The 13,647-nt window shown below is 52.8% G+C and overlaps 1 protein-coding gene across 2 annotated transcripts in view; it reads right to left on the reverse strand.

Annotated features, from left to right (window-relative positions):
- CNTFR (ciliary neurotrophic factor receptor) overlaps window positions 1-13,287 on the reverse strand; it is a 210,133-nt gene extending 196,846 nt beyond the window's left edge. Inside the window, exon 1 of one of the 2 annotated variants that reach the window (XM_040580789.1) lies at window positions 13,123-13,287. The gene's annotated coding sequence lies outside the window, so the exon portion shown is untranslated. Of the gene's footprint in view, window positions 1-13,108 lie in introns of both variants that reach the window. The other variant, XM_040580788.1, reaches the window with a different exon arrangement.
- Between the last annotated feature and the right edge of the window lie 360 nt (window positions 13,288-13,647).

Genomic DNA, 13,647 nt, shown 5'->3' on the forward strand with positions numbered 1-13,647 from the left:
AAAAAAAAAAGAAAGAATTGCAGGATCTCTGTAAACATACCAGAGGAAAAAAGAAAGTGAATCTTTGATCCTCTTGACCTTGACAATGTCCTTGTAATTACAAGACTATTTATTTTCAGTTAAACCCCAACTATTGTACAGACAGTGTCAAGTTGTTTTTTTCTGAGCAGGTGATTATCCTGCCCGACTAATCTAATGAAAATTATCAGGAGGCTGCTGACCTCCTGCTACAGACACTAAATAATGCACAAATCTTCAGGATCAGACAGGCAAATCATAACCCTGCCTTATCTTAATCACTTTCTATACAGCTCCAGGCCTGTTCCACTCATGTTTGGCTGTGTTAGCCAAATGCTATCTCAGTGGAAATGGCAGTAGAACCAGCCCAAAGAATTGCACAGCAAAAAGTTACCTCTGTAAGATTTACTTTTATAGAAGCCAAGAGCTACAGCAGCAGATATATTTAGTCTTTGAGCTGCTGTCTGGCCCCTAAGCTTGTAGCACAAGGTGATGGCCCCCGGGCACCAGGCTTTGGGAAAAGCAGCATTGTCCCACTACTGTGATGAAGTGTATGTACAAGGCAGGCAAGATCTAAAAAAGGGGTGCACAAAGGGGCTCATCGGTCCAGATGGAAAAGCCACCCCTTCCACTCCATCCTCTTGTAAACCTCCCTGTTTCTGCCGCCTCCTGCAAACAGGGCTGCCCAGCCCCCTTTGGAGGTGCCACAGCACAATCATCTGCATGAGAACTAGGGCAAAGCAAGAGGACCCGACACTTGGGATGCTCTGTCCCCAGCTCAGGGCACACTGTGCGGCCCAGGGGAATTGTAGCAATCCTGTCCCACTTACTGCAACCTCCCTCTCCTTCAGGGAAGACAAACGAGCAGCTGCTGGAAGAGATAAAAAACTACAACTAGCAATTAATGAGGCAAGACCTAAACAAGGAGCCACACAAAAAAAGTTATCACACAGTCCGCATACAGCCTCAGCTTGAGCAGCAGCACACAGTTAAGAGGAATAGATTACACAGGGGTGACTCCAAGCCTAAAGTAAATTTGCACTTGGGAAGCTACAGAGAACTGTGGAAAAACACAGCTAAAGGACAAGCCAACTAGTTTTTAAGACCACCACCTACCCACCCACTCTCCTCAGCATGAAACCCCAGCTACACCACCACAGAGAAAACACCCCTTTTACCCAGCCTGGCCTCACAGCCTCACCCTTACTCACCCGTTGCCTCTTGGTCCTTCAGACCCCCCACTACAGGGGCTCCCAGCTAACCTCCAACCACTGCTGCAGCCAGAAGCATCACCTCACAGCCCTTGCAAATCCCTGCCAACACCTGCCCTGCAGCCCCTCCTTCCTTGCAGGGCTCTCCACACCCCCAAAACACCTGATTTATCCTGCCACCCTGGCTATCGTGGGACTTGAGTCACTTTTCTCCAGCTGGGGATGTGCTAAGCAACATACAGGTTGGCAGGATTTCTCATCTTTAAATGGCCAATTCTTCACTTCTTACAACTTTTTGGAACAAGATAGGCAAATAGTCTCCTCTAAAGTGAGCAGAAGCAAAGACCAAGGTGGATGTAAGGATAACAGAAGAGGGAGCAAGAGAAATCATAGAAAGACAGGCAGGAAATAGCACAAGACTCAGCTTTGGGAAAATACCAGCTAACACATGCAAGGAACACGATCCATAGCAGAGATATTCAAAGGGAAGCAGAAATCTGGGAAAAATTAATGTCCGCAGCAGCAATTGCAGGGGGACAACAGTGAGCAGACAGCGCTTTGAAACCCAGCACTACCAAGGCAGAGGCTCTACGTAGGGCAGATCTCACCTCTGCAGAAGGGAGGAGGTGCTGCCTGCTGCTCTGTGGTCATGGCTGTGCCCAAGAGTGTCTTCAGAGAGATGATCCAGAGCCCCAGGGAGCCTGGTCACACCATCTGGGCACAGTATGGCTAAAAGGGTTAATTGGCCACGACTCAGCAAAAGGAGAGGTCCTGTGTTTTTCTTCCCTCTTGTCAATTTTAGAAAGCTGTGTGTTGCCGAGACATCCGAGCTACTTCTGGAAGAAGTTAGAATGATAATTAAATTCCTCCTAACCTGGGTGACAGCAGTAACCTCTGGCTTCTGGCTGTTGAAGTCAACACTGTAATTGCTTGTGCCACAGCCATGCTCCATCCACATGTGCTGACTCTGCCCTTAAAAGCCAAGATGCAGGTGTCTGCTGTCTAGCAGCTGCTTGGTGTCCTCCATGGGTATGGTGGCTAGTGCCAGAGCTGCAAAAGGGCCATCAGCCAGGTTAAACTGGCATCACCCTACTGAGTTATGTGGTATCCTCTGAACTGCCATCCCTCCTGGAAAATGCTGCTCATAGACAGCTGAGACAGCTCCCAACAGACACCATGCAGGGTCTGGTGGGTATAAAGTGGGAGGTGAGAACCTGGCAAAAGCCAGTAAAGTACAGCTGGCTCTGACTGACATTATCATCAGGCCCGGTCAGGGACCAGGCTTGCACAAGAGGAATCGATTGTTTTAAAACCATACTGCACAAAGCCCCCCAGAGCACTCTGAGGGCTAAAGCTGTAGCTGGCTGCTGATGCCGGGACCAAGGGATGGCTCCAGATCCAGCACCTGCTGCCAACCCTGACTCTCTGCACCAGCAGCACCAGAGCAGAGGTGACACCATTGCCTTCTTACACCAGGAAACAGGTGCTGAGCTCAGCTCACATGGTGGCAGAAGGTTGTGATTGCCTGGGAGAGACTATGACACACTAGAGCTTGCAAATGCACGTTCTGGGGAGGAATCTCCTCTCCCCAAGCTGACTTCCCGCTGGAGACACGTGTCTGTGCTTGTCCCCAAGGCAGACAGCAGCAACAGAGGCATCCTCTGGTGCCGCTCCCTGCCAGCGGAGCATGGCAAAGCACTAGAATGACAGCCTCTGGGGACAAGAGAGCAATTTACTCACCACACACGGACAAGCACTCTCCTTCCTTGTTGAAATCCAGCAGACGAGCCACTGATTAGTGTCAATCGTCCTGGTTGTCTCAAGGCAGATGCCCAGCCTCCTGGCAGTCTGCTGAGAACCCACCAGCTCATCACACAGACACTCACCACTAAGACCTAGGTCAAATGCAGCCTTGAGGAGGAGGAGGGCATTGCATTTAAGTCCTTACCATTGCCCAGTCCATCCCAGCACCTCTTTTCCAGTACAAACCCTGGTTCTGCTGGTTTTGAACACCCACCGCCAGCTGATTCCAGCATGGCTTGAGCAACAGGCAAAAAAGGAAGCTAAAATCTGTTTCTCTTCACACATCCACCAACAGAGCTCTTGCTCCAGCCCCCACACGTTACTGACAGTGACGGCAGAAGCAGGAGGAACCCAGCTGGACTCCTGCAAGGCAGGGGTGGAGCAGGGTGAGCTGTTGCAGGGCCAGCACTTAGAAGAAAAGCATCTTCAGCTTGACAACTCAGCAAATTTGATGTGGAACTGGCAAGAGAGGAAAAATGTAAAGCTTTTAAATGTCGTCTCAGGGGTTTGGGTGCCAGAAGAACTGGAAACAAACAGATAACCACACAGTGTTGCACAGAGAGCCGGATGCCCTGCTTTGGTCTACACACAGTATTTACTAACGTGTCCTGCAGCTGGCACAAGCTGTGAGCAGCTCAAGAAATCTGGTTTTCTGCAACCAGCTCTGCTCTGGGGCTTTCCTGCAACCCCAGGTGGTGGCAAGGTAAAAGGCTGACCCTGGTACAGCAAGTAGCCGTGTGGAACCCTCCAAACCTAAATGCAGATGTGCAATAAACTGAACCTCTTGTTTGGGTCCTAGACCCAAAGGCAGGTCAGACCATCCCAATTCCTTGTTGTAAAAGGGGAAGTCAAAATCATCAACCCATTTCCTTGCCGTTGACACCTCAGACCTGGACAAGTTACATCATCTTCTCCTTTCTCCCTCTGCCAGCCCTGGGGAGACAGCAAGCCCATCAGTGCACAACTGGCTCTCTCTTGTGCATAAGGCATCCCTACTGGGAAAAAAACCCAGAACTGCTAGCCTGACTGCAGATAAAGATGTGCCAATACTAGGAAGCATAAATACCATATTGCCCTTGAAGTCAAGGACCCACCATGGCTGTTGGAGAAGTTTTTCTTCATCCTTGCTTTGCAAAGGAGACAAGCTAGGGTGAACCTGAAGTCACTGATCCAAAGCAAAGTGGGCTGGGGTGCAGCAGATGTGTCTATACAGCAAAAAGCACTATGCAGAGTAGGGATATGGAGCATCAGTTATCCCCCTGGCAGTCCTCATCCCACCTAAACAAGCCCCAAGAACTTGGTGTGTCTTAGCACCGCTGGGAGAGGGCAACGTGCACCAAACCAGAGCCCAGCAGGCAGGGTGTGCGGATGGGAAATGGTTGGTGGCAGCTTGCTGGACTTCTAAAGGATGGAAACTTCCATTGGGAAACGCCAGGTGCATGCTTGGGATGTCCTGCAACACTAGGGTTTCATGGAGCTCAGACTGTATCTTCTCCTGGCAAAGTAACACCAACTGCAGCCGAAAAGGGGAAGCCTTTCTACATCCCCCCATCCTAATAGTTGGGATATTACAGAAATGCCCCATCAAAAGAGAAAGGGGCTTCTGCCAGGTGGCATAGCACTTCTTTGGCATGGCCAGAAATATTGTCCAGCCAATATGCTCCCTGCTGCATAGATTTCAGCATTAGCCGATGCTCTGTGCCCTGTCACAGCACTTACTTTCATGCATGAAATGAAAACTAGACTCACCAACATACCCAATGGGCCTGTCAAACTAATCACGTTAGGAGGACTGGAAACACACCAGCAGCAAGAGCTGGCCCCTGCTCCAGAGCCCTTGCAGAAATCATGCATCCAGGAGACGGAAAAGCCTCTTGTCGTTCCTGGAACCAGGTCAATAAAAGCACAGACAATTCTATCCAGAGAGAGAGACTTTTTTATGAATCACAAGAAAAAGCAGCTTCAGCTCCCCCAGCTGCAAATAGGTGGGCAGGCACAAAGAGCCTGCACGGAAACGTGTCTGTGCAACACGTGTGGGGAATCGGCCGCCCCGCACATGTTCGGGCTACAAGGCAAGAGGAAACCGCTCTGAATCGCAGCACAAGAGAGCTGTGAAAAACAGCGGCCGCTGTTCAGTGCAACTTCTCCCACCCCCCCCAGCCAGGTTTTCAAATCAAACAGCCTCCCACCAATACACGCATTTACCATGCCAAGGCATGGATGTCAAAGCCGAGCCGTCTCAGGCAGCTTTGAAGGGCCTCGTATTCAGGGAGTGAGAATAACTCACCCTTTGGGGAGCAAAATAATCCAAAATGCACTCTGTCCAGGGGCCTCCAGAACAAAACTGCCCCCCGCCCCCCCCTGCAATTTTATTTGTTTATAGCTATTTGAGGGTGCACCCTTGCCATAACGCTGTTATTTCTAGAGCTCTTTGCTAAGTGAGAAGCCCGGAGGACTGGACAGAGCTTTTTTTGATCAAATCTCAGAGCAGCAGCAGCATTTTGTTCTCTCTCTTTCTTCTTAATGTATTTATTTTTCAAGCCTTTAGTTCAGATGCACAAAAGAAGGTAAATCACACATTGGCAAAGTCTGGCACAGGCTGCCTGCCCTTTGCATCTGAGAATCGTGCTCTAACCACAGGAGGGGATGTGTCCTCATTACCATCGACATTTTTTAGAGCATGGACAAAAGGACCATGGTGCAGAGAGTGCACCTATTTTCCAAGTAGACACAAGGTTGTTTTATTATATGTAATATTGTTTAATTTCACAAGTGAATGCTCACGCCTGGCCCCAAGGAACCCAGCCCAGCCTGCCTTCTCCAAACAGGCAGGCAAGCAGCAGCAGCAGATCCCCCCTTCTGCACTGATCATCTTGAAAAAGTCCAGCAAAGGGAGCTTTACACCTCTCACAGATGATCCCACGCAGCACGCAATAGCTGCTGTGCCTGCACGGGATTTGGGCAGGGATCAGCCTGGTTCATCCATAGCTGTGCTGCTGGGCATTTGCAAAGCATGTAGCCTTAGTGGTCACCCCAAAAGAAGCTATTTTTCAAGCAAAGAAGATGTAGTGGTCAAAAAGCAGCTACCTTCTCTACCTCCCCATCCATCACCTATAACATGGCACCACAGTACCCCAAAGTGTAGTGTCCCCCTGCAGCACTAGCAAGCCATGGCAATATGGAGTAGGGATAGCTGGGTGGGTCAGCCCCGTATGGCCAAGACAGTCCTACCAAGTTACTACCTCCAGTCTCCCAGGTTATTCTCACCCGTGCTCCAGAGACTGGGAAAGACACCAGACACCACGCGAAGTAGGAAAATACCAGGCTGCAACTTTGTGAACAAAAGGCATTCACTGGTTTAACACCCACATAATTAAAAGCAGGCGCATCCCTCCGGTAATGGCTAGCATAGGGATGTGCCTGGTTGTGCGTTTAATTTAGGGGGCTTGTGATACTACCTACAAAAGCAAAGCTGGCCACCAGTCCCTCTGCAGACTGAGGCTGCTCACAGCACTGATGAAACATGCAACTGACCCTGTCTCTCCCCAAGGATCTCCTTCTCTTCCCATGGAAGCAGGAATAACAGTAGCTCCTTCCTCCCCTCCTTAGGGGGGCATTTGGGTGCTGAGGGACTGGATTCAAACCCTCCTGACAATTCAGAGGGCTGTCACAGTGGTGAGGACCTCAGCCGTGATAGAAGAGAGGATGCTTTTGCTTACAGATGCTGGAAATGACAATGAGCTCTGCTCTCCACATTAATCCACCAGCCAACTCCCCGGCTCCACCTGGCTCCTACTGGCTCTTAGCACCACTGGTGGGAATGGACAACTCCTGCTGTCCTCTGCTCATGGGGCAGAGTGAACTGACTCAGTAAATACCAATTGACTTGCTGGATAAAAAGGAGGGAGTGAGATTGGTCCTGGAGCAGCCACCCATCCCTCCTCTCGGTGTCAACAAACCAGCCACCACCTGGGTTTGGGCCAGCGGAGGTCCAGGCTGCACAGTTGCTCCCAGCATTGGGCCAGAGTTCCCCCTGCAGCCTCTCCCTCTCACCCACCACCTCTTACACCACTAGCCCCACTAATTCCCCCCTCACAGGGGGTGTTGCATAGTATTTAAATGCAACCAGGTCTGGGCTAGCCAGATTTCAGTTGATCCAATGTCCCCCGTCTGTAAGGCAATGCTCAGAGAGGGGTCATGATCCCTCCACCAGCTGCTGCAAATGCAGCCATGACTACAGTACAGCATCATTTATTGCAAACCTTTACAGCCTTCCTCCTCCAGCCTCCACTGAGCAGGGAGCAGCAGAAAGCAATCCCCGTGGGGAAGAGTGAGAGATTTCCCACGTAATGGGCATCAGTGTTAATTCTTCCAAGTGCTGCAGCTTTCCTTTCATTCTGCGACTTTACAAAAATCACTCGATCCTGGCAGCAGCCCCAGAGGGCATCACCAGTCACCTGAAGGAAAACAGCTTCTTCCAGTGCCAGCATCTGGACTGGAGCTGGAGGGTGGCAGCCCCAGCCATGGATGGCCACACTGCCCAAGACAGTTCACAGCCATGCCGCTGCATCAGTGGTGCCTCAAGAGGGCTTGGATGACATCTTTAGGGTGTCACGGCTAATTAGAGCCCTGATGATACCCTCTAATTAGGTAACACCTTCAGACAAATCACCCTCTCCTCTTCAAACCACCTCACGCCTTTGGATACGATCCCTAATTGACTGATAAAAGTAGACTTGGCATTTCTTCTTGGACCTCCTTCCACTTCACAAGGCATTTTGAAATAAACTCCTGGTCCTCAGCCCTGGCTCATACATCAGCTGGGGAAGTGCCCTCGCATCCACACAGGCACGCACCCACACGGTCAGACACAAAACCGCCATCAGAGGCACAAAGCAAATGCACTGACGCAGCAGCGTCATCCTCCTCTGATCTCCCATTTCTAGCCATCCTATTGCTACTTTCAACAACAGTCAGCAAAGCCTTTTCTAGGAGAACTGGAGTATTTGTGATATGTCAGTGTCCTACTAAAAGTATTGCCTGGGGGCTTGCACAAGAAGCAGGGCTTCAGCAAAGGAGCCTGGTATCTGGCAACAGGAGACATTAAAAAAAAATATGTTTAGAAATTAATATTCCAGAATGTTATCAAGCATCAACATTTCAATCCAGAAGCTTGATTTCTGTTTTCATTAAGTAATGAATAAACGGAAACGATCTGAATGTTTTCATTTTTCCACTAGCACAAAATTTTAAGTAGATAGGCAAAAAACCCCACCACCCACCATCATAACTGCAAACATGCTGAACAAAAACTATCAAAATTCATAGAAGATAAATATTGAGTCCTTCCAAGCCTGCTATAAGAACAATGTCTCTTTATTTGCTTTTCACGAGTTTTTTTATAACAAGAGAGAGAGACTCCAGTATACAGTGTTTTAATATAGATACACACATTCACAGCTGGAATAATAGATTTTAAGGACAGAAGACAATATTACAGCTGAATGTAAGCAGAAATGCATAAACATACTTTCAAAACCACATTCTTTGCACCCTACCCAGATATATACATGGATACATATGTATAATATATATATATATATACACACACACACGTTTTGAATCGATCAGAACCATTCTTCAAATCAGACTCTAAAGTTTCTGCTGCTTTGGAAAAACATGACCCTGAGGAGACACCATGCGTGAACTTTACATCCAGCAGAAAATGAAACCATGACACACTGCATCTTGAAAGCCAGCCCTGCACCTAACTTAATCCCTGTCCTGGATAATGCCTCCGGAGGGGCATTAAAACCACGCTAGGTGTTTTCCTGGATTTCCCGAACCCCCCAGAGACTCCCTGGCACTCCGGCCGCGTCCATCTCCCCCTCGCTCCCTCCGGAGATGTTTGCGGCTGGGCGCTCCCATCCTCGCTCGCGCTGCTCCTGCGGGATGCGCCATCCAGCCGGAGCCGCGTCCTGCCCCCGCTGCAGGACGACTTACCCGGGGCGGCCCTTGTGGTTTAACACTCGGGTTCCTGCAAAACGTGCAGGGGGGATGATGTACGGGCTTGAAGGGTCAAGAGCAGCTCTGCATCCTCCGTCCCCATCCCCGACAAAGGGATTCCAGCAGATCTCGTGCCCCCTAGTGTCATCCTGGCGAACAGACCGGCACCGGGTACCACCTGGCCCAGGCAGTGCCGGCCCTCACCCATCCCACCGTCAAGCCGGCACCGTGTCCTCCTGCTGCCTATAGCACAATTCAGTGCCGTTTCCAACAGTTCAGGTGAAGGGCAGCGTGAGCCTTCTGGTGCTCCCGAGCACCCTCGAGGCACCAATAGCCCCCCGAGTGTCCCCGTGCCCGGCACGGTGCCACCCCTGTCACGCCTCAGCAAGATCTGCCCCGCCGGCAGATAGCCCGAGTGCTGTCCCTGGCGAGGGGCCAAGAGGAGGAGGCAGAGAGTATCTGCAGTGGACACTGTCCAGAATACAACTCCTCCTAAAAATAGATGGTCCTTGGAAGGGCACGGCCCTTCCAGGGAATGGGAACGCTCGCTGCTAGGAGCTCAGGATGACAAAACTTAAGTGCATGAATAAAAGACGCCACTGCCTTTGCACAAAGTCCCTTTTTCCTCCCCATGACAGCACCTGTGGCATCAAGCTCTGGCCATTAGCATGAGAAGCAATGCACAAAACCAGCCCAGAACACAGCGTCCCTGCCTGCCAGCCTGCTCTGACCAGTGACAAGATCCAGCATCTCCTGAAAAAATGCCCATGCTGGCTGCAATACTAACGGGTGCAACTAGGACCAGACCCCGCACACACAGCACCTAAACAAGAGGCACACACTGCATGTCAGCACAGGAAATGTACATTGAGCCCAGGCATGCACCTCAGTTTCCCCATTTCCCCAGCAGCCTTGATGCAGCTTGCCCTCCCTTATTTTGCTCATCCCTCCTCATTCAACAATTGGTTCTTGTGGGGAGACTCCACCGACAGCACCTACAGCACCAGCCCCTTCCAGCTTGTGCTGGCAGCGTGCAAGCAAACCTAAAAAACTCATCACCAAAATTTGGAGAAAACTCTCCCCAGGGCACTGACCTGGGTATGCTGCTTTCTTCTGCAACACCGAGCAGGGACTATAGCTTAGAATAATGGGGAAGTAACTCAGTTCAGTGCTGACAAAGCATCACAAGCCCCAGCGGGGTGGGAGGGGAGAAGGTGTCCTTCCCTCACGCTGCCATGCCTGGTATACATCATGTTTAGGGCCAGGCATACGTCACTGACACAAAATGGACAAATTGGAGGGATTTCAGAAAAACGAGCGACAAAAATGATCAGGAGGCAGAAGGGATTGATTTACAAGGGGAGATTAGAAGAGCTGCGATCAGTCTAGCTGGGCTGAGCAAGTACTGACAGAAGCAGTCAGATGCTAATCTGCAAATGGGATGAAAATGATATGGGAAGGAATAATTCAGCATCTTCAGCAGTAATGGGATGAAATTAAGGGGAGCTTGGGGCTGAGTAGGTAGGCAAAAAAACCCCAGACCAACCCAAAATAAACCGTCTTTCCTAGTTATGCATGACCGTCTCTATGAAAATACACAAAGTCCTCAAAACTCTTTCTGCCTAGGAGAAGGACCCTTGGAAGCAACTGTGCCTTGGTGCCTAAGAAGGTGTGCACACACACATGCATGCATGCACGCACACACATGCAGAGCCCTTTCCCACCCCTGACTCACACTCAGGAAAGCAGCAGGGCCTCTGTGTTAACCCGAGAGGATGGAGGCTTCTCGCTTGCAGGAAAGCAGCGGAGAGCGAAGGCTAAAGCTGCTGGGAGCAGTGGGAAGGTCCCCACAGAAGGATGCCTTTGCACTCCCAGGTCTTCACAGGGGAAAGGTGCTGAGACGGCTTCCTGCAAAGTCGCAGGCGTGAGCTCAGCTGTGAGCACTCGGATATTTACACACAAACAGCACATTACTCAGCAACTCCCATCTGTCAGGCATAATGGCAGCAGCAGCAATAATAAACGACAGAGCCGAGAGACAGGCTCCCCAGGCGCACACCCAGCCCCAGCCTGAGCTGGAGCAGGATGCATTCCTCTGGCCTGCCAGGGAATTAACCAACAGTGGCCAGGAGCTGGGGCTCGCACCCATAAAACTCCTGCTGCTGGCTTCGGAGAGTTGGCCGCATCTCCAAAAGCTGAGCCTCCGCTGCAGTTATTTGCACATGTATGTGTATCACAAGCTTTGTGGCCCCGACACTGATACAGGGCTTCTTCCTTCCCAAGTCCCCCAGGAGGTGCGCTAAGCACCTTCCATGGGGACAGGGATGCAGCACTTTGGCAGGATCAGGTCCTTTTGGGGTAAATCAGACCAAAGATAACGCACAATCATCAGATCGTGGCTTGGCCTGCTCTGACAACAGGCTCTGATGAAGTTATCCTAAAGGGCTGTTGCAAAGAAGTCTGCTAGGTACCGGGCTTTCATTTCCACAGCACAGCCTGTCTTGGAAAAGTCCACCCTCCTCAGTGAGCCCTGGTGCCAGGACCTGACCCCAGCAAGATGCCCGGTCAGACACAAGCATCCCTTGCACACCTCCAGCCATCACGGCAAAGCTCTAGCTCCTCATGGAGGGGCACGGAGCAAGAACGGCTGCTCCCACAGACTTGTGTGTTTCGCAGGAAGCAGCCAGTGGTCTCTGCCTTGCTGCCTGCACACACAGCCAGCAGGACCAGCAGCAGCGTCTGCAGGTCCCGTCCCTCACAGAGGTAAACAGGCGTGCACTGAGAGTGTGCACAGTCAGAGTTAAATTAGCAAAATCCTAGTAGAACTCGGCAAGCTCCTGAGCAAAAAGCAATCTGGGGAAAGGACCTCCTCGACTATCCCACAAATTAAAACACAAAGAGACGTGAAAAAGAAATCAACTAGCTTCACAGGCAGTCCCCCTTCTGCAACCTGCGCTCTGTACAGACCCTATACATTGTCTATAAGCACAGGGTGGGAAAGAAAGGGGCTTTCTAAGAGGGTGAAGGAGAAGTGCTGATCTTTATACCAAAAAAGTTTAGCAGATCAGGAAACAACTGCCAGAGGATCCAGGGAAGCCGAAACACGCAGACCAGGTTCTGTCCCCAGCGAAGGCAGCAAAAATTAGCTCACGCACTGGTTGGAGTCCCAATCTGGATTTAAGATTGCGGTGGGGGAAGTCACCAAGATCTGGAAATGTCAGTGAGTTTGTGCAGCAAAGGGATCGGTGAGCATTATGCAATTCTGGAAAGCAGCCCTCGTACTCATGCTCGGGATGAACTGCCTAGCCCAGGGACAGCAGTTTCACAGAAGCGCCATGCAGGCGCTTTTTTTATAAAATCACACCACCCCCTCAAGAAAAAAAAAAAGAAAAAGAAAAAGAAGAAAAAAAAAATATCGGCACTGCCACAACAGAGGAAAGGGCAGGTTGCGCCTTTGGAGAAACGAAGAAAAGGTCTGCTCTCCCGCCCAGGAAACCCACGGGCTCCCGTTTACAAAGAGCCACCTCGGCTGCAGCCCGGCTCATGCAATGCAGCGGGGTCATCCCTCCCCAGCTCCAACCTGGTGCCATCCGCGATGCCCGCCCGGCCGGGAGGGGGGTCCCGCCGCGCTCCCCCGCCGCGGACCCGCTGCCCCGCGGGGTGCGGTGCCGCCCCAGCCCCGCGGCCCCGTCCCCCCCCCCCCCCGACCCCCGCGCGCGCGGCGGAGCACCGAAGTCGCCCGAATTGTTTCCTCGCGGGCTTCGCCCGTGCACCGGTGGCGCGGGGGGCGGCGCGCGGGCTACGGCGGCGCGCGGACACGCGCGGGCAGGGCGCGCGGGGAAAGGTGCGCGGGTGCGGGGCGGGCGGCAGCACGGGCGGGGCGGGGGGACGCGAGCGATCCCGCCGACTCCCCCCCCCCCCCTCCCCCTTTTCGTCTCCCAGCGGCGCTTCGGCGGCGGGCACCGGGGCTCACCGGGGCTCGCCTCCGCTGACCCCCGCCCGCCGCCTCCCCCGTCCCGCGGTGGGGGGAGCCCCGCCCCGCCCTCCGGCCCCGGCCGCCCGGTACTCACGGCGCCCTCCTCACCGGCGCTCCCGGCACTACCCCATGCAACCACCGGCTGCTTCTGCACCGGCTCGGGGGCTATAAGCTCTTTTAAACTCCAGCACATAACCCATGTGACCGCAGAAGCCACTGGTAAGGAGCGCCGGGGAGCCAGCGATGAGCTCAGCCCGCACCCCCCGGCACAGCGCCGCGGACGCGCTCCCGGCCCCGCCGCGCGCACCCGCCCCACGCCCGCACGGACACGCACCCCCCCCCCCTCCCCGCGCTCCCCCGGCGCGGCCGCCACCGACCACGCGTGAGCCCTTGCACACGCGCCCTGGCACACGCCCTTGCGGACACGCAGCCCCCCACCCCCCACCTCCCCGCGGATGCGGAGCCGGAGGGAGGCACCGCACACACGTACCCGCCCGCCCCCCCCCCGCTCCCCCCCCCCCCCCCCGCCGCCCTTGCACACGCACACGGCGGAGCACACTCGTGAAAGCGCCGCAAGCACGGAGCCACGCACACACACTCACACACCGTGCACCGCACGGTCCCTGCGTACAT

Source organism: Falco naumanni, chromosome Z (assembly GCF_017639655.2).
Source record: "Falco naumanni isolate bFalNau1 chromosome Z, bFalNau1.pat, whole genome shotgun sequence".
NCBI lineage: Eukaryota > Metazoa > Chordata > Aves > Falconiformes > Falconidae > Falco > Falco naumanni.